The sequence below is a fragment of the Trachymyrmex cornetzi genome, unplaced genomic scaffold (assembly GCF_001594075.2).
Source record: "Trachymyrmex cornetzi isolate Tcor2-1 unplaced genomic scaffold, Tcor1.1 scaffold43, whole genome shotgun sequence".
NCBI classification, from domain to species: Eukaryota; Metazoa; Arthropoda; class Insecta; order Hymenoptera; family Formicidae; genus Trachymyrmex; species Trachymyrmex cornetzi.
Genome location: NW_017299069.1, coordinates 648,341 through 669,582, shown reverse-complemented (window position 1 = coordinate 669,582; position 21,242 = coordinate 648,341). Strand labels below are relative to the sequence as shown.

General features: G+C 32.5%; 1 protein-coding gene across 1 annotated transcript in view; it reads left to right on the top strand.

Moving 5' to 3' along the window:
- LOC108764513 (low density lipoprotein receptor adapter protein 1) overlaps positions 1-21,242 on the top strand; it is an 86,741-nt gene that overhangs the window by 8,365 nt on the left and 57,134 nt on the right. The window lies entirely within an intron of this gene.

Here is a 21,242-nt window from a genome sequence, read left to right as displayed (position 1 = left end):
GACAAATATTCATAAATTGAAGGATTTTATGAAGAATATATATTGTTAATTTAAATGACTGTGATAATCAGATAATCAGAATGAGATACGTCAGGTCACGGAGATGCTCGATATGTGTTACAACCAGAACTAACAAAACGAATATAATCATATGAGAGCTACTGGTAATTTTCGTTAATGTGCGAGATTGGCGATTATTCAACACGCGCGACTCATCTATCTATCAGTCATGTCTGTGACGCGGTACATCAAAGAGAGTAGAGGAGAAATCAGTATGTTTGACAAGCTCGTCGGCTGGAAATATATTCGAATAGCGAGTGTAGCGACAAGGACGCGAAATATCGTCGTTGACGGTCGCGTCGCATCGACGAATTTAATCCAGCGTTAACATATCTGAGGTTGATATTTCATGTGTCGTACGACAAAGCTTTTTAACCCTGTTGATTGGTTGCAGGACAGAGATCTTCGGACTCTTCTGTTCTATAGCCAATCGACATGTTTAAAAAGTTTAAAAAGTTTATCGACACACGAAATATCAGTCTAAAGTATATAAACGGCGATCTTCGAACAACAGAAAAGAAATTTCATTGGCATTTCTTTGAATGAGGCTAAAAATTAAAAGAAGGAAAAAAAGAAAAGTGAAAAAGAAAGAGATACGACTGAATTTAGAGGTGTTTCTCAACAGTAGAGGTAAAAATCTCTAAAGGATTCAAGGATGATCCTTTCTTAGCAAACGTTTAGATAAAAATTTAATTATGAGGAGATATGAGGTTAAAGGATTATGGTAAATTAAAGTATGGTTTATGAGTACTGAATGAAGTTAAAGTAAAAAATGAATAAATAAGAACGAGTATAGACAATTTTAGTAATGAGCTTTAATTGAATTAATAAAAATTTCATAAGAGGATACATTAAGATTATTAAAATATTTATAATTAAGATTCCGGTAGAAATTATTATTTCCGTCTGTCACATATTTTAGCATTAATATACTTTATTTTCCTGGTATTCTAGATTTTGGTTGAATATCAGACACAGAGCATAAATTCGAAAAGGAGCTGTCTCCGAACTTGTGTTACACAAGTTCATCCTTTAGCCATGACGTTTCAAAATTTTGCCATGTCTCTCGCACATCTACCATGCAGCATTACTTTGACTCTTTGTTCCAGCTTTCGCGGATTGTCCGGCGTTTCAGTCGACGACGTATTTCTACTTGTTCATTCTCGTGAGAGAAAAAGGAAACGAGGATTATGAATCGATCGTGAATCTCGCGCCGAGCTTTTGTGCTTCTCGCGAGATTCTCCGTGAGAGATCAAGCACCGGACTACTACATTCGTCGTTCTCAGTTTTTTCCGCACCTGTCGTAATTCCATTATTCTAGAATTGCTACAATCCGCGAGCGGGATGTATAATTTTTTTGCTTACTATGGAAAATTCTCGGGTTTTTCCCGCGGTATATTATTCCCTCGCGAATACTGTCCGCGATATTCATGAATTGAACCATTCGTGGTTCCATTCTCGTTTTCTATGGCAGTGGGAAACGAACGATGTGCGCGGTAAATTATATTTTTTGTAAAATATCCATAGATTATATCTCTGTACGCTATTTACCTTTAAATGATATTCCTTGAATTTTTAGAAAACATTTTTTATTAAAAATTGAATAGCGAAAACCGAATGCTATGCAGTAAATAACTTTAAAATGTTATGTGGAAGTAAAATATTTTATATCGGTCTATCTCGGTCTATACGTTCATCAAAATAAAGTTGACTGTACGCGAAAGGCTTGAAGAGAAAATAACGCTACCGCTCACGACGCGCCAGGTACGCTATTTGTTTGTTAGCGTTGAAATACTGTGCTGAAAGTTTTTACGAGTATAAATCTATGTTAGTTTTTACTTTCATCAGCTTTGTGTACATGAATGCACAACGGAGTATCGGAGACTTAAATAGTCGATGAGGAATGACGAATGCGAATGCTTTTAATACAGACTTTGATCGATGACTTCTTGTCGATTTTTACAGAAAACGGGTAAGCATGAGTTGACCTCGTTCCTGTTACATTTTCCGATAGGAAAATAAAGGAACTTTCTCGGTGCGATTTCGTGCCTGGAATTATAAAGAGCGCCTCTTCTGACTGTCGCCGAACTCGGTTATAAACGGCTTTTACGATAATAACGCGTCGACATCGTGAAAAATATTTTAATGCGTTACGTTTTTTTATTGTATATAACATATAATAAAAAATATATACATCAGTAATATATGTAAAGGTAATAATCAGTAACAATAATACATGGTCAATATCGATCAAGATTCTAATTTTAATTCTAAATATTATATTTGAAAGAACGTAAAATTAAAAAAAAAACTATAATTTTTTTTTCCATCAAGCAAATTACTTTTCTCTTACACATTTTCTCGTTTACATGAAATAAATTGCGATTCGCGGATCAGTGATACATCTAGGATCGATCCTATTTTAGTTTTTTTTCTTTCGCTACTTTTCCAATCAATCCTGCTACTTTCCCTTTGTCATAGTCACTGGATAATCATTTTTTCCGAACAGCAATGAACAGAACAATGGTGAGAGAGTGAGTCGTAGATGTCCCCTGAGAAATTACTTGATTTCCGAGAGAATTTGTGCGAAAGTTCGCCCTTTCCAGCCGTTTTTTCTTCCATCCGATTTTCTTCTCTCTCCGTTTTTTTGCCCCTCTCTCTCCATTTCTTTCTCTCATCTTTTTTAGCGGAAAAAGCGTTCTCGAGCCCTTCGCTACCGCGAGATTTACGGCTCTTGCGTGGCTCTTCGAGAATACGGGCATCACCGCATTCGCCTTGTAAAAACAAAGATAGTGGCAGGGACGCACGTAGAAATTTGGGATGAATATTGGGCGAAACCATAAGATTACGAACGTGAATTCGCAATCTTAAAAAAGCAAAAAAACTTTAAATTACGTTGTTTCGAAACGATACAATCACGAAATCAAATAAACAAGACGATATCCTAAAATTCGAACATTTCAAATGTTTTTGAGCTATTACAAATTACTATTTTTTTCTTTTTTATTGAATTTTATAGAACAGTGAAACTTTTTCTTTAATCTATATTAAAGAGAAATTATATATAATTTGTTAATCTCAACGTGATGATTATCTCATAATGTTTTATTTGGTATATCTTTATCACATTCCATTTGTGAAATATCAAGATACATTTGTCATATAATAGGGACGGTTCAAATATTTTTCTATGCGCCCCTGAAGGGCAGACCTGTTCACTTCAGCGTCGTATCTTTTTCTTCAGCGTGCTCACGTCCTAACTAAGAAGAATGGGATGCACGCTTTTCTGTTTTCGATCGCGAATGGCGAAAGCATCGCGCTATCCTTCGAATGAAAAGATAATAATACATTCATAAAAAAAGTCTCAATTATTAATGAAGAATAATCAGATGGGTTGGAGAAAAGAATAAACATTAATTTTCCATATAGAAAATTTAACCCTTACGTTGGACAAACGAGCAGAGGTCTAAAAACTCGTATTAGTGAGCACAGAAATCATATTAAGGAGGTTCTAAGGGCATAAAACACATATATTAATATTTACGCTTTAAACAAACTACATACATGTGAAAGTTGTGTTCATAACATTCTGGTTTTATTGAGCAACACATTTTTATAGATTATTTATTTTATTTGTTATTAGTTTTATTGTTTTAAACAAAAATTGTTAAAATAATAAGAAAAATCTAAATAAACACAAATAAAATAAAGCATACAGCCACAACGCTAGATAAAATTTGCGCAAGTCAATTTATTAAATTACAATAAAATATGAAAATTAAACGTTTCGGTCACAATTTTTCCATCATCAGTAATTATATGCCTAATATCATTATTTACCATTACAAAAATATATCTCGTAAATACTCTTATTAATTATAAATAATCTGTTACAATAAATTAATAAAATTGATTAAATTAATAAAAATAACTTCGACCTTTGTCTACTTTTCGCTGTTGAGAAGGAAGGTTCTCTTTCCATGATCTAATTTGTTCATAATTTTGTGAGATCATACGAGATTGCTGGTCGCAAATATACACGGAGAGAATTTTCTTTTAAAATTTACCCTGAAAATATGGTGATTGTGGTACAATACAATATTTTAAAGATTTTTACCATGCACTTCAGTAAAATTGATCAAACTTATTTTATACTTTATTGTAGTTTTATTAATGAATGAGAGAGATTTATATCAAAATTCTCCGAAATACAATATTGTCCCACGATTGTCATATTTTCAGGGTAAATTCTAAGAAAAAATTCTCTCCGTGTAGATATGTTAATTTAACTTATGCCACGGTTTTTAATTGTACATTGGAATTTATTTACTATCTGTTGTTAATAGCTTTGGGAAGTTTATATATGCGCACAACTGTTCAAGAACAAAAAACTTCTTCTTGTAATACCTTTTGGAATACTGTTAAAAAATCGAGACGAATCAATATTAATTTCAATTGAAGATCATAGAACGAGACATAGTTTATAATAATACGACTAAGACAATTTTATTAATTTATTGTAACAGATTATTTATAATTAATAAGAGTATTTACGAGATATATTTTTGTAATGGTAAATAATGATATTAGGCATATAATTACTGATGATGGTCAAAAATTGTGACCGAAACGTTTAATTTTCATATTTTATTGTAATTTAATAAATTGACTTGCGCAAATTTTATCTAGCGTTGTGGCTGTATGTTTTATTTTATTTGTGTTTATAAAAAAATCTAAATGTTTTTATATAAATATATTAAGTACTAAACATGACTTACTCGTATGTCACTGAGATTCACCATTAGTTTATAACAAATAACAAATTTTATTTATTTACTGAACAATTAATGTCTGCATCTCGAGATAACTTTACATAAATATTGTTGAATTCATAAAGTATTTATATTAAAAAATTGAGATTTTTATCATTATTTTATAATACATTTTCATATATTTATATTAGAGTATAAATTTAAAAAATATTACTACTTACTTAAATAACTTTTGATCCAGATGGTTAATATTCTATTTTTTTTGTATTATTATTAAATGCAATTTAGAATAGTCTGTAATTTTTTCAAGTAATTCTTAACATATTATATTTGCCATACAACCTCCTTAATAGAAACATGACGCAAAATTCCGTAAATAACAGATCACAGAATAAAATCATCACACTTTGATTGGGAGAATATAAAAATTTTAGACGAAGAAAAAAATTACAATAAGAAATTAATTTCGGAGATGATCCACATTAAAAAACAGAAAAATAGGCTAAATCTAAAAAACGATACAACCAGTTATATGATAATGTGTTTACACAAACATGATGCTCCTACTTTTTAAGACTTTTCGTATATTATCTATGTACTTTCGATCTTGTCTCTATTATGTATTAGACGAGCCATCATTGACATACGTTATTTCATGTGAGTTTTAACTTTATAACCAAAGTACTTACTTGGACCTGATCAGGAAGTGATAAGGTATGCCTTAATCTTGCTCTACTGGTGAGGTACTGATCAAGCAACGTGATTAGAGCCTGATCATAAAGTGTAGGATATGCCCTAGTTGGGAATTGCTTACTTGGACCTAATCATTGAACTAAAAACTTTCTTTTTATGCCCTTTCAAATGTGATATACTGACTACTCAATATTGACTTAAATAGTTTATATAGTCAGTTTATACGTCAGCTGAAATGTTACTAAATTTCACTTCAGGGAACATTTGAGTCATTTGTCCGAGCCCGAGTGATTATACTCGATTACAGTCTGACGTTTCACGTAATCGAATTCCCAAACTTCGATTTGGATGTCCTTATCAAGTTACAACATTCAAACTAATAAAAGCACAATATAAAGGGAACGACCCGGGAGAACAGCTTAGTATCAGGCTGCTCCTCGCCCTGATGAAGTGGACTGCAAGGTTCACGAAACGTTGGCATTCCAAGAATGGATTTGAACACGGAGAAAACCCGCGAAACACAAGATTGTCATAAAAGCACAATATTTTTAAATTTAGAAATATGACTGTATTTACAATAATATACAAATTATATCATATAAAGAATATTAAATGAACATTTATAAACATTTTTAAACGTACATTTTAGAATTATGTATGTATTTGAAAAAATGGTGTTTCATTTTAATCACCGTAAACAAGAATATCTCGTAGATAAAGGAAATAGTAAAAGCAAGTTTGATATAAAAATCCTAGAATTGAAGAGAAATAAAGGTGACAAAATAACGTCTTTTGTACCATTGGTTTGATCTTGGGTGGCGTTGTAATCGTTTTAACCGTCAATCGGACACTTTGGATAATGCTAATGCCTGCAGTACTGTAATTTTCAAGCCTTATAACACAAAAAGTATTTAATTAGAAAATATTTTATTAAAGTATTTCGAGAAACTATCAAAGTGTTTCTATGAGAATATGCAATGAAAAGTGTGTGGAGTTTCATTTAAAAAATTTAATGTGAATTTGCCCTGACCTTTACAACGCCACCCAAGGTCAAACCAATGGTACCATTTTATGTCCCCTTTAGAATCACAAAACTTTTGTCTGAAGACATACAATAATGTATATTAATGGAAGAGCTGAAATTTTGATTTACTTGATTTTAAATATCAACATTTTCATTGATATTTATGAGAACAAAATTACATTTTCATTGATGCTTACTTGCTATATCAAGAAATTCTCTTGCATCAATACGGCGAACTTTCCGATATCTATCTACTCTTCCCCGTATTAAATCTTATTTTTTCTTTTTATTACTTTCCATGACAATTAGTTGTAAGCTCCACAATTATAACTTATTTCATCGTAGACTCAAGAAGTTGATTGTCAAAAATGCAGTTCGTCCGTTTCTAAGAACCTAACCTAACAATTTGTTGATTAATTTTTTGGCAAAGAAAAATAAAACAGAGTCACATAAGGTACGTCTTATTCTGGTCTGATCTGGCCCAAGTCCAGCTTTCCGTTGTTAGGGCGCAATTCAGGCATTTCTTAGTAAGGCATAAATCTGGCATTCCTTAGTAGGGCATGCCTACGTGTTTCCTGCTCAGACGCCAAGTCAGCATACCTCGACAGGGCGCAATTTTGGCATTATTCAGTAGAGCATAAGTCAGGCATTCCTTAGTAGGGTTTGCCTGTGCATTCCCTGCTCAGATGTCAAGTCGGCATTCCTTAATGGGGTGCAATTCTAGCATTACTTAGTAGGGCATAAATCAGGCATTCCTTACTAGGTCTTGCCTGCGCATTCCCTACTCAGACGCAAGTCGGGCATACCTTGACAGGGCGTAATTCAGGCATTACTTAGTAGGGCACAAGTAGAGCAAATTCGAGTAGGGCATGCCTGAGTTTTCCCTCATCAGGCCCGAATCAGGAGTTCCTGAATAGGGCATACCAGAAAGCTCCCTGATCAGGGCCACATGATACGTCAGGTTGACCGGATCCAATTTCTACTCTCTCTCTTTCTCGGGAAGTCATACTGAGTGCCACTAATCCACCAGTCGTAAAACCAAGAGGAGTCGGTGCATAACGTTTACGTTATGTTATTACATTATTATATTATCAATAGTAATAAGAAGAAAGCCTTTATGAGCCGACACTGGATGTTATTGCGATTCAATTTATTTCATATAATATAAATCGAAATTATACGTTTTGACCTACGGATAGGGTCCTCTTCAGTACATTAAATTACAATAATACTGTTATAAATGTCTTAGCGGAATATGAGGAGGCGTCACAAAAATAACTGAGCGTGACTTCGTTGTTAAACGACTAATTTTAAGTTCTTTATTGAATACTATATGTGAGCAATACAGGCAACACGCCATATTATCTTCTTTTTAATAATAATGAGTATATAGAAAGGTGACCGATGTCGTTAGAACCACAGCTCTGCGCCATCTGTAATAGATTGTCGATCTATCGATCGAGTTGCAATGGGGTTACAATGTGGATCGATTCATTGCTCCAACAAATACAAAAAACAAATATCGGTAAAAAAATTTTGAGAAACATCTTCATCTCACAAATATGAACCTTTTTAAAACTTGACATATATATATATATATATAACTTATACTTCTTTGTTCGTAATATATTACCGATATTCGTTTTTTTGTATTATTGTAATTTAATGTACTTACTGAAAAGGACCCTATCCGTGGATCAAAACGTATAATTTTCATTTGTATTATATGAAATAAATTGAATCGCAACAATTTCCAGCGTCGGCTCATAAAGGTTTTTTCTTTTTATTATTATTGATGTAATTTATTAGAGCCTTTACAATTTTATTTAGATTATTATATTAGTTGTTATATATATATATATATATTAGTTATTATATTATTAGCATTGAAACCATATGAACAATAGTTGCAAAATTTGAAATTCTTTTGGCGCCCATTTTTATACAAAGTTATAGGAAGCGTTCGGGAACACTCAACACATACACACACGCGCGCGCGCGCGCGCGCATACACTCAAAGGCACATGAAACCCCCACTATTTCTCCACTGAATCACCGAAGCACACCAATGAGTGATCTTTCCGAATGCAGCCTAGGACAATCGATAGAACTTTTCGGGTGGCAACCAGAACTCCGCTTATTTTTTTAAATTTTGTAAATAAGGGGCCAACTTCACAGACGTGTACAATTTGGTACCTCATCCGTCTATAAACATGGGTCACTAGAATCTGTTGGTTTTTTCACCTTGGCGAAGAAAATGATATTCAGAATGATTCAAAAACCTCTAAAAATTCACCAACATACTTTCAACTTTCTAGAATGAATATTAAAACTTCATTTTGGAAAATAATAAAATGTAGTATAATTTATAATTACCGAAAGACTCAAAGAAACTTGCACGAACAGGAATCGCTCGGTCACTAATGATCCGATTTTGTACGATAAGGGTTAATAAAAAGCAAGAATTCATTTCATTTAGCTGTGGGTAATTGTCCCTATTAATGTGCCTTTTAGCCAATTTGCTTATTACTGAATTAATTATTAAATATTGTAGCTTTAACCTTATCTGCTTGCAATCAATATCGGTTTTTCAATTACTTCTTTTACTTATAATATTTCTTTAATTTAAAAAATGTTAATACTTTATAATATTTTTTACAAAAATAAAAAATATATTTTTGTCCCTATTACTAGTCCTCCAAGCGGCGATGGCTCTATTAATGTGCCCCCAATTTGTATGGCTATTCACATTTGACTCATTTTAACATATAGTTACTAAAATAGGTAATAAATTTAAACTAATTATTTAAGTTATATAATATTACATAAATCATTGTTTCAGTTATATATATATTTATTTCAATGTACACTCATAACACAACGTTCTCAGTTCCAATACAAGGCATATTATAATAGGGACAAGTTTAAAATCTTGCGGTACGTATTACTAGATTCACATAAATTCCTCACACACACACATATCTTTCAAAAAATATTTAAAAAACTCTAATTAAAATTATTTTAAAAGAAAGGCAAAAAAAAAATTAGAAAAAAAAAGTATTCGAGTTATCACACGAATTCCCATCTGCAACGCGTAAAGGAATATTTATAATTAGCTACGTAACAAAATGGCTCCATACAACTGTATTAATTAATTACACGAAGTGTAGGGAAAGTTAATGGCCCACGAGATCTTGAAATCAAGGAGAAAGAGAGAGTGAGAAAGATGATACCAACCGACTTCCTTCCGCAGTAAGGAAATGTCAGATCGAGCAGAGACTCGAGAGATTGTTGCATCAGCCGGCGTCAGCATGCATTCCCGTTGGGTCCAATTATCCCTTCTCCACCCGCGAGAGCGTTCTTTTCTTTTCTCCTCCTCGTGACTGTAATCGGCCTTCCTCTCAGCCTCGTAAGGCGACGACGACGACTCGTTATACTTACACACTTTCAACCCTGAATTCTTTCGCATGTCTGGCCTTTCCATCACGAGTGCCCGCACCGGACTTGCATCAGCCGGTCTTGGACATGCATCTGACTCGTCTTTCTCATATGCATGCAAGCGCACACGTTCACCTGTAGCCGGTTAACGGTCACGAAATTTTTCTTATTCTCTCGGATCTTTTACCCTCTCTTCCTTTCTCTTCTTCTTGTTCAAGATAAATTTTTTTTCGTCGTGCATCTACCTCCGCTTTTATATGTATGTATGTACATATATATGTACCTGGACGACACGCGAGTCTCCGCTCTGTACATCTTGCTATTTGGCAACGACCCGCGATGTCAATTCATAAAAATCACTCAAGAAAAAGATGAGAAAATTCAGAGATTGTAAGGAAGGAAAAATATCTGAAAATATTTATTTTTTTTTTAAATTACATCATGTCATCCTTATGAATTCAGTTAATTTAATCAAATAGCAATTTAATACCATTAAAATATTTTTTTAATTAATAATGAAAAAGAAGCAAATGTAGCATTTTAATTCTATCAATTTTTGATAAACAATTTTCTAGAAAATTTTATCTCCCCGTTTATCCAGATACAGTGAACGTTAAGGTCAGGGAATCTTTTCATTAACAACTAATTAAGAAAAGGATAACATGACTTTAGTGTATCTGGATAAACGGTATTGCCAAAACTCTCTAATAATGTAAACAACAGCATATCAATGTTGATTTACTTATTACTTACGTCTTATCATTTAAGTTTTTTTGTCATAACCTTAATTAAAGCTTTAAAATAAATTAAATAAAACTTTGATAAATAAAATTTTGATATTACGTCAAAAACTTATGAGACAAAATTTTCTCATTGGAAAATTGTTTATCAAAAATTGATAGAATTAAAATTCTACAATTGCTTCTTTTTCATTATTAATTAAAAAAATACCTGAATTCACATTATTACAAAAACTTCATAATAAAGTCTTATGGTCTCTACTGGCCGATTCGTTTATTGCTTACGTTTTACTGCTTAAGTTTTTTATATGCCATAACTTTTATTCTTGCAGTTGTCCAAGTAGCATTTCTGCTTGAAGATTGTCTTTGTTTTGCCGTTGTCGTTCTTACAACGATGCTGTTTAGATCTTCAAGTAGAACAACAAGTTGAGGTAGGAAAAAGCTTGCGTATTAGTACATTGGTCCACGAGATGTAGGTTTCCGACATGTGAATTGTGAACACGGACTGCTACGATCTCCTTGATTCAAGCTGTACCGACTATTCGCAGCAAGTACTAGCAGTAAGTGCTACCTCGACGGAGGGTGGAAACGTCACGTATATATCTCACTTGTTCTCATTTGTGAGCGGAATTTCTCTAATTGCGCCATTGAGACACCGAGCAACTCGGACAATGTTTTTTCAAGCATTAAATGGGATTATTATGGAAGCGACGACAATCTGTTGTAAAAGCTGCAAGCGCAATGCGAGAAAAAGCCATTCAAGCCTGGCTTCCAATATACAATTCTAACGTTAAATTATTTATTACTGCTTAACGGAAGAATAGTCAATTTTACTGTGCTTGTAGTATGGAATTAATGGAATAGCCAATATCATTAACGATAATGAGAAATACGACGTAAGCAAGAAAGAGGCGAAGTTATATAACTCAGAAGATAAAGTTCTATTGATTATACCAAGGACATGACATAGATTTTGTGCATATAACATAATTAAATAGTTGCTGTAGCGTTATTGTAAAAATCAACGTGTCGCAAATTAACTTTCATTTCAAGGCGATCGATCGAATTGTCTTCCTTGATTAAAAGTTCTAAAAAACCTGAAGAAAATGCCAAAGAGTCTTTTTCCTTGAAGTTCGGAAGTCTGTTGAAAAATCGACGATTGGCTTGACTGGATCAAGGCCGGTCGAAAATGTCAGATAGGTTCAGAGAAGAAAGAAGAAGTTTCCGAAATATAGAGAGAAAAGGCGGACGGCAGGTGAAGACGAGAAAGAAACACGAAAAAAGTGATAGCGGAGCAGGAAAATTCGCGTGCAAAACGAGAAACATGATTATCAATTGGGTTGGAAAAGGAGAAGCAGCTGCAGCAGCGGTACTGTTAGACAGACGAGAGAGAGAACGAGAGAGAGAGAGAGAGAGAGAGAGAGAGAGAAAGGGGATAAAAGGAGATAATAAAAGACGATGAGAAGATTTATCACGATGAACGTGAAACCTTCTCGGTTTTCTCAGATCTTACAATTAGAGACGAGCGACTTAACGCGAATATGTTACTTAACATATATATTCTCCCTAATATTTATTATTCTGTATAAGTACTTTCTTTTGTTTAGTAAAAAATAAAAAAATAATTTTGTCTTTTTTATGAAAGAAAATATAATAAATTACATGCATAAGAACTGTTATTTTATTATTTTAACTTGAAATTAATTATATTTTAAAGCGTTGTGAGCTTTGTAATAAAATGAGAGATCTTGATTTTTGTTACTAAGAAGATTTAGTTTTTCCTTTTTTAAATCTCGTAGTTTAAAATAAAACAAGTCTAATGGAATACTTTTTTAAAAATAATAAATTTTATTTTAATATTTCTAATTTTTTCTAATAATTTCCAGACACGTTAAATATAAAAAGCTGTTTATACAATTTTTATAACTATTATCTTGTCTTGTAAAAATTGTTTTATTATTTTTTATTGTAATTTTATCATAATTTATTATTTGTAAATTTGTAATTTCAAATGTAGAATAACGTGAATACCAAATGTATTTCGACCGATAACAGCTTGAATCAAATAGTCAGTCTCCTGTTTCAAGATACCTGCCTTTGAAGATATATACTGTACTAAGATACACACACGAAGTTCACATATACTTGCACACATATACACAACGAGAATATCTGGTCTTGAGTGCAAGACTGACGCAAACCTTCTCGAGACTTTCGTTTCGCGTTCCTTGTCCTCCTTCTGTTACATGAAGTCTTCATTTTGCTGCTGACATCTTAGGTTACGTTATCAATGCATATATAAAGGTCCAAAATCCTTTATCTCTAGTGATCAAGGATTTAAGTCGCGTGACATTGTCAACTTTATCATTCAATAGTTTTATTTACAATTTTTTTTCAAGTAAAACCGGTATTTTTGCAGATATACATCATATAATTTCGCGAACGGTCTGCCATCATAAAAATGCAAAAAGACGTGAGGGGTCTGTTTTTTATTCCTGCACTCTCTGAACTGGTGCACAATATATGTTTGTTTCACGTCACTATTGCACCGTATGCACAAGTTTAGAATGTACACTCTAAATTGCTTGCAGTGAAATCTCACTGCAAGAAAGTGAAAATACAACCATTCTTCACTTCTTGAAAAAGAATGACAATTTTCACTCTTTATTATATTCAAGAAGTGAAATATTTTTACTTTTTTTTAAGAGAGTGGTTGTATTTTCACTCTCTTGGAGTGAGATTTTACTGTAAGAAATTTAGAATGTATATTTACGCATATTTATTTTTTATATAATATTTGGAAATTGCTAGGATACGTATATATATCCTTGCAAATTTTCAAATATTATAAAAGTAAAAAACAAATATGCGTAATTATTAATAGCTATTGTGAACACGTCGCGAATACGACGTATTTATATGTTCTAGAAAATCGTACAGTTTGTGATAATCATGAAATAGCTTGAATATCTTACGTATATACGATAATAGCGAAATTCTGAGGCACTCGTGTAGCATAATAGCAAGCCGACATGCTCGGCTTACATTGCCTTAACGAATGAAGCCGGATATCGTACAACAGCGAAGGAGTTTACTGCATTACGCATTTATTCAAAGAGATGAGAATTAGTGGAAGCTAGCATGATTTCGAGATAGATGCTATTATAATCAGGATAATACCTTTTTAAATTTTCCAAACGTTTCAACTCCACTCTCTTAAGATATTTAACGTCATATTTTAAGATAGTAAAGAGAGAGATGATAACCAATAGAATTTTTGACGAGGAAAAATCAGCTTCAAATTCTTTAAAGAATCTATAGATGAAGTCGGGAACGTCGCGGACGAATATTCTACGTAGAAAATTCATCTTACCTAGGCAAAATTTTGTTGGTATCTACGTTCTACGAATATTTCTCGAGAAGAAGGGAAAAAGTGGCAGAGTCGATCGCAAAGTCGATCGTGTCGTAAAGTCGTACTGTTTTCGACGGAGCTCAGAATAGTTGGCATAGTTCACATACGCAGCGATACCCAAGAGTCCGAGTTATTCACAAAGACGGTAGCGCGTCATCTCCTTTCGTTGGATTTTCCCACCTTCTCTCTTTCCCGATCTAGATTACTTCGACGAGTAGAGAATTGGATTTCATCTCACCTGTAGAAGTCGCGAAAGAGGATCCATTTCTTCGGTCGCGCGCGCTCGTCAAAGACGAGGAATCGGATGGAATTCACTTGCAATGAAACCTGGAATCCGTTTCGTGGTCAATACCCGTTAGATTTTCAGTCGCACTACTTTTATCTTATTGTTAGTAAGAAGAGTGAAAGTTGTCGGGTATAACGACAGCCTAATAGCAAGTGTAAAACTGTATCTCTATTATATTACACAAATTTTCAACAATTCTTTATTTCATTAAACTCTTATTCACATAATATATTCAAATATATAGTACTTAAACACAAGTACACGTTTTATGTTTGTTGCGGAAAGAACGATTTTGTTTAAATATCTAGATATAGATCTGAAAATAATTTTGTTAGACCATCGAAATAATTATATGGCATCTCAACCATAATAAGCAATACTGCAACAAGTTTTAACATATTAACGTTTAGCAATTTAAGCGTTTTGTATACAATTATTTTAATAATTCAATAAAATGATTTTCAAATTTACATCTAAATTTTTAGATATTTCAGCAAAATTATCCTTTCCGTATTGCATTTATTATTTTTGATATTGAACGTTTAAATAAGATATATATATATATATATATATATATAAACACTTTTTGAAAGTATTTATAAATAATATTTATGTATTATAATATACAATGCAGATATTCTTTTAATCGTATATCTTTTAACTCTCTTTTTTTTGAGCACTAGATTTTTACAAGGTTTATAAAAATTATAAATACAATATATTCAAGTAACATAACTTTTTGCTGTAATCAATGTTTTAAATAAAAATAAATATATATATTTATATATGTACAATTCTATCTGAATTTGAGTTAAACATTTATATATATATCACAAAAATTTCAGATTATTATTCCTATTATACTATATTGTCGGAGTCAATCGAACAATTATATCGACACGCCATCGATCGCTGTCGACTTCACGCTGCACCACTTTATATCCGATAAAGAGTGATTTACTACGATTTCTTACGCAATGACGATGCTCGATTCACGCTGACGAAATTGCTCCCGCGAGATAATATCCGACATCGTACGTTAGTCATATAATCGAGATCTTCTCAAGCAGTATAATTCATGAAAAAAGTCGTTACAAGATGTGAATTTAATTAATTCAGCATGCAATTGTGCGCTTCCTTTTCTTTTTACCAAAGGCACAATTTTGATAAGAACTCGTATAAAACATCCAAGCCGATACGCTTACTGTGCGCAATCGAAGTTCATTAAAGTACCGTGCTCTCCGATAAATGCGAGTCACGCTTTTTGCTGATTACACTTTTCTTTTTTTTTTCAATTGTATTTTTACTCGTGGCTGTTATTATTCGAGCGGCTACACGTAATATCTTGCATCCAAGTGTTGCAATTTTCTTCCAGCATAACGAATGAAGAAGAATTAAATTTTTAAAAGATTTATCAACGGTATGTTATAATCTTTCCGCGCACATATTAAATAAAATAGTAAGATACCAACCATAATAAAAAAGACATCCGTTTAATGGTAGTAGTTCTGAATATTCTATATCTCTATAGCGCATGATATTGCGGATATGCGTTATCGGGCTTATACGCATTATATATAATAGATCAATATCTTGGAACTCGAAAGCTATTGTGAATAGAAGGTGGAATAATAAATGAAGTATTGGAGATCAGAATAAATTGAGTCCATTCGTGAGATTTTCTTTTGGTGCTATTTTGTATACTATTTTACTTTAGATATCCTTCCACATTTGAAACAAACTTTATAAATTTAATATAATTATATATACAAGGTGTCCCGACCTATTTTGCCAATCACTTTTGTCTAGATAGAGAGGATTAAACTGAGTCGATAATTCCTCTACCATTTTGCAATTTTCGCAATATCGTTAACAAGATATTAATTACTAAAACTTGCAAAATATTGGTCTTGAATATTTTTTTACTCAAATACTATCAACTTTTCAGAAAAACTGCAAGAGACAAAAATTATTTATTTTCTTCTCATAAAGTTCTAAGAAATTTTTCAGAATTGTTTCAGAATTTTTTAATACCGTATTTTCTCATGTTGGTAAAAATAAGAAAATGCAGTACTAAAAAATTGATAAAAAATTCTGAAAAAATTCTCAGAACTTTAGGAGAAGAAAATAAATAATTTTTGTCTCTCGCATTTTTTCTGTAAAGTTGATGGTATTTGAGTAAAAAATTATTCAAGACCAATATTTTGCAATTTTTAGTAATTAATATCTTGTTAACTATTGCGAAAATTGCAAAATGGTAGAGGACTTTCGACTCAGTTTAGTTCGCTCTATCTACACGAAAGTGATTGGCAAAAAAGGTCGGGACACCCTGTATATACATATGTGTAATGACGATTTTAATTCATTATGGCTTTGAATTAGCAGCAGACAGAAAATGTTTATTTATCATAGATTAAATTAGTCATTAAAACAAATGTTTAATATTAGTCCATTTATCTCAATGTAACCCATTTGCGCTGGTTAATGCATTTTCTGATCACTGTCTATGCATAGAATTACGTAACAATGCTTTGTTCGTATCTTGCGAGAAGAGATTCAGAATTACAAAGCAAACCCAAGTCACGCATAATATCGTATAATCGAGATTTAATGGAATTCGTATTGCGTACGGCCGATGACCATACGCGACGACCATATCGAACCGGGTACGCATACACTGTACGCACGCGTGTATCACACGTGTGCTTGTCGAGCGTGTCGAACTTGAGCTTGACTCGATGTCAATGATGTCAGATATGTCGTGACAGAGTAACGGAATAATGGCTGGAGAAAAGATACTATGATTAATAATTATCTATGATTATTCTAGAATATATTATATGCGAACGTGGAATTGCATAACACGTATCGCGGAATAAATACTACACGATTTAATGCTATTTTCATACGAATTAATTAAAAAAGGAAGATAGAAAAATAAAAATAAATAAAAGAATAAAAAATATATAAATGTTTAATCTTTTTTTAATATTAGGAAATTATTTGAAATGTACAACATGATAAATAATTGTAAATTTGTATCTATACATATATTATCTATAAATTGAAAGAATTTACTTTGACGATATATTAATAAAATAATATTAAATTTATGCAAGCAAGTATTTTATAATTTTGAAACTTTATATAATTTGATTTAATATTGTTTTTGCAGCTTTAATTAAATGATTTTGTTGAATAGTTGCGAGTGTGCTGATTTTTTTCAATTATACATTTAATTAATTCTCTATCAACATGATTAAATTTATTAAGCCATTTATTACCGTTAAAGGGAGAATGATAAAATTACTTTAGAATTTTAATGGAACTAATTAACGGAACTAAGGTATTATATAGAATAGTATATTTTTTTAGATTGCCAAGAGAATATATTGAAGTGAATTATAATTTTTATATATCTTATCTTTGTAATAATTCCACCGTTATTTTTGTTAACATTGATAATGTGATCCAACGGGGATCGAAATGTTTGTTTTTGTTTTGTTGTTTATTGCCGGCAAATTAAAGTTTTATATTTTAACTTAATGATATGTTTATTTATTAACGGTTTCAAATTTTAATTTATAACGGTTAATCTTAGGCTCATAGCCCTTTTTCTTTCGGTTTTTAAATTTATTGAGCGCCTTATTACTATTTTGAAGTATTGAAATATTTTCTTATAGTAAAATTCTATGTTTTACTCTCTATGTTTCTTCAGAATAAAAATATAAAAAATCATGTATAAAGTTCAGTTAGGAAACCGTTTAATTACGTATATCTCGCCATACGAATTTACGACATGTCACGAAAAACGTCATTCGATTCCGCCAAACAAGCTCGACGAGTATTGTCAAACACAGAATTCCTGTCGATCCCAGCTGCATCGGGAAAAGAGCGAAAGGATGGAGTACCGATCGATGGACGGAATGACGAAGAAGAAATGTGGAAGGTGTGAAGACAGCAGCTGTGACGTTCGATGTCAGCTTTTTGCGGAGGTCTTTGTAGACCGTCCGTTATCCCGAAAACACCATACGTCGCGTTTTAATGAAAAATATTCGCCATCGCTCGATTTCAGAATCAGCTCAGCGATTTCTGCATTTCGATATTTTTTGTGCGTAAAGAAAACAAAAAAGTGTATAAATTACGCATCCTCTTTGCATTTTAACTGTTTCAGTGAAATTATTTTTTTGCTACTATATACAGGATATTCTAAATGAAGTAATAAAGTATTTGTACATGGAATTTCTTTTATTAATTTGAATTCAATTTCTCAGCGAAAGTATCGAGAAAGTTACTCAAATAGAACAACAAGTCACTATAACGTCAAAATGACGTTAAAATGAGGAGTAAATAATTGAAAAGTGACTTTTAGTAATTATTTTGGTGCATTTTGATATCACTTTAATGTCATGCTGACTTGTGTTCGCTTCAGTACGACCTGTCGCAAGTTTTTTCACTTGTAATCAACTACAGAGATCAATTTCATGTTGCATCGAAATTGGAACACATCGAAAATTATAGGTACTTTTTTCAATTGCTAATTTATTCCACGGCGACGACGAAATCGATCGAATCATAATGTGGAAGAGAAAAAAAAACGAGTGAGATCGAGCACAATTTTGCGACATGTCCAAACATACAAAAACTCGACTAAGCCTGTCTTCCTAAGAATGATCGTGCCAGTTTCTCTCGTCAATCATCTTTCACAGGTTGCCGTAGCAGCTCATTCCCGGTCCGAAATTTCTTTTGCGTCGCGAATTTTTATACCAACGGCCTGTATTTCAGTCAATTTAGTAGATTACTTTTCGAGAGGATGTCCAAAAAACTGCTTTCTTTTGTAAGATGTACAGTAACATAGCTTTCTAAGTGAATATGTATATTTTATTTAATAACGTATTTTTATTTTTAAATGAAATTTTCTATTAGTACAAAAATCTAGTACAAAAATCAATAATACTTTTTTCCTATTTAAACACAATTTTCATATTTATATTTATTTTTATATTTGTGTAACATAATCTTTATTTTTTATTTTTAATTTCTTCTCTCTAAAAATACTATTTGTTGAGAATATTAATTGCTATTATATCAATTTAATATTTTTTTTGTACTTTTCATTTCCATCGTTTGATCCTCACTCACAATCAGTCACGCTGGTCTCACAGCAATAGATGAATCTTTTATTCGTTCTGTATTCTTTTTCTTCGCTTTTAAATTGCAGTTTTATCCAGTGTACGATTATCTCATGGTGATATATTTTCACTGATGCGTTAGTTCAATTCGTAATCCGATGCGGCCGATAGATACGGATAATTTACCAAGTCGGAGGACAGTTGTTTTCCTCGATTCTCCTCGATTGATTGGCAATTTCGTCGAGCGCACGTGAAATCGATTCGAGCCGCCGTCGTCTAAAGTCAATCGCGCGCTAACGAACGCATAACGACCCCCGATAATCGAATGGATCTCTGATACTCGTATTTTCTATCCGAAAACCTGATAAATTTTCAGGTTTGGCCTGGAATTTCGGACTCGACGTTCCGATTCGAACGCTTATACTCCATAACTTTGGGTTAACTTAAGGTTTTCGATTACGGGGAAATTCACCAAATCAGTTTTCCTGATTAATTTCGTTTTCCCGACAATTCCAACATTATTCAAGTTTAATCGCATTCGGGGCGAAATCGACAAGAAAACCCGATATCAACTGACTCCGCATTTTATACTTTATGAGTTGGCAGAAATTAATATCGACTTTTTATTACAGTTTAAAATTTTCTTGAACTCTCGTACACTGTTGCAACCTTATCTTAAAATATTTTTTGTAATTTCAATCACGAATTGTGTTATATGATATCAATTACTTTTGTTGTTGTGCAAAAATATTAGGTATGTATTTTCCCGAGGAAAAAGGAACGATGACGTTTACACGTTTTAATCTGTGGAAATGCAAAAACGGAAGCATGTTAAATTGGCTGGGCGGGGTCGTTATTTGCCACGAGATTATCGAACGAAGTTTGGTTCCTGTAAGTTTAGGGCGGGCATCTCCCATGAAATTAGGTGGTGAGACTCTCGTCCCGTGCTTCTGGAGCGTGCCCGAGCAACGCATCAATTTCTTGGCAACTATGTCGTTGGCGGAGATGAATACCAAATTGCTCCGCAAGCCCACCCGACGACAGTCACTTCAACGATGTTTAATCCGATATTAAGTTTGTCCTTTATATTTAATATTGTCTGAAATTTAATATCGTCTGAAGTTTAATATTGTCTCGAAATTTTTAATACACCAACTTTGTCCCAATTTCTATTCATTTGCGTTTACATCATATTGGAATATTTTTTTTACAATTTGAGTGGTATATACGAACTTTTAGTTTCCCGAATAAAAAAAAAAACAAATATTATTCTTGATGTTTTTCTCCCATATCCGTATTTTTCCCGCGAAGTTTAGCGAACTATCGTGAATTTTTTTTCATTCTTATTTTTATTACGCACAATCGACAAATCTTATCTTGATAAATGAAATTTATGCAACTCTTAGAATTTTTTTATTTTTATTTTTATTACTTCGAAATTTCAATTTTAGCGTTTTTAAAGCTTTTTTGAGTCTTTTCTCTTCAGTCCAAAATTTCTCTCCTGACGCAAAATTCATGGATCTACAATTTTTCCATTTTTACTCCGAAATCAGTCCAAACTGCCGATGTCGTCATGGGTTCGCGCGGAATGCGTGACAATAATTTTTATACTTTTAGTATAGGATCCGGTTCGGAAGCGGAACCGGAATCCGGGCTACTGATGAGAGAGAGAGAGAGAGAGAGAG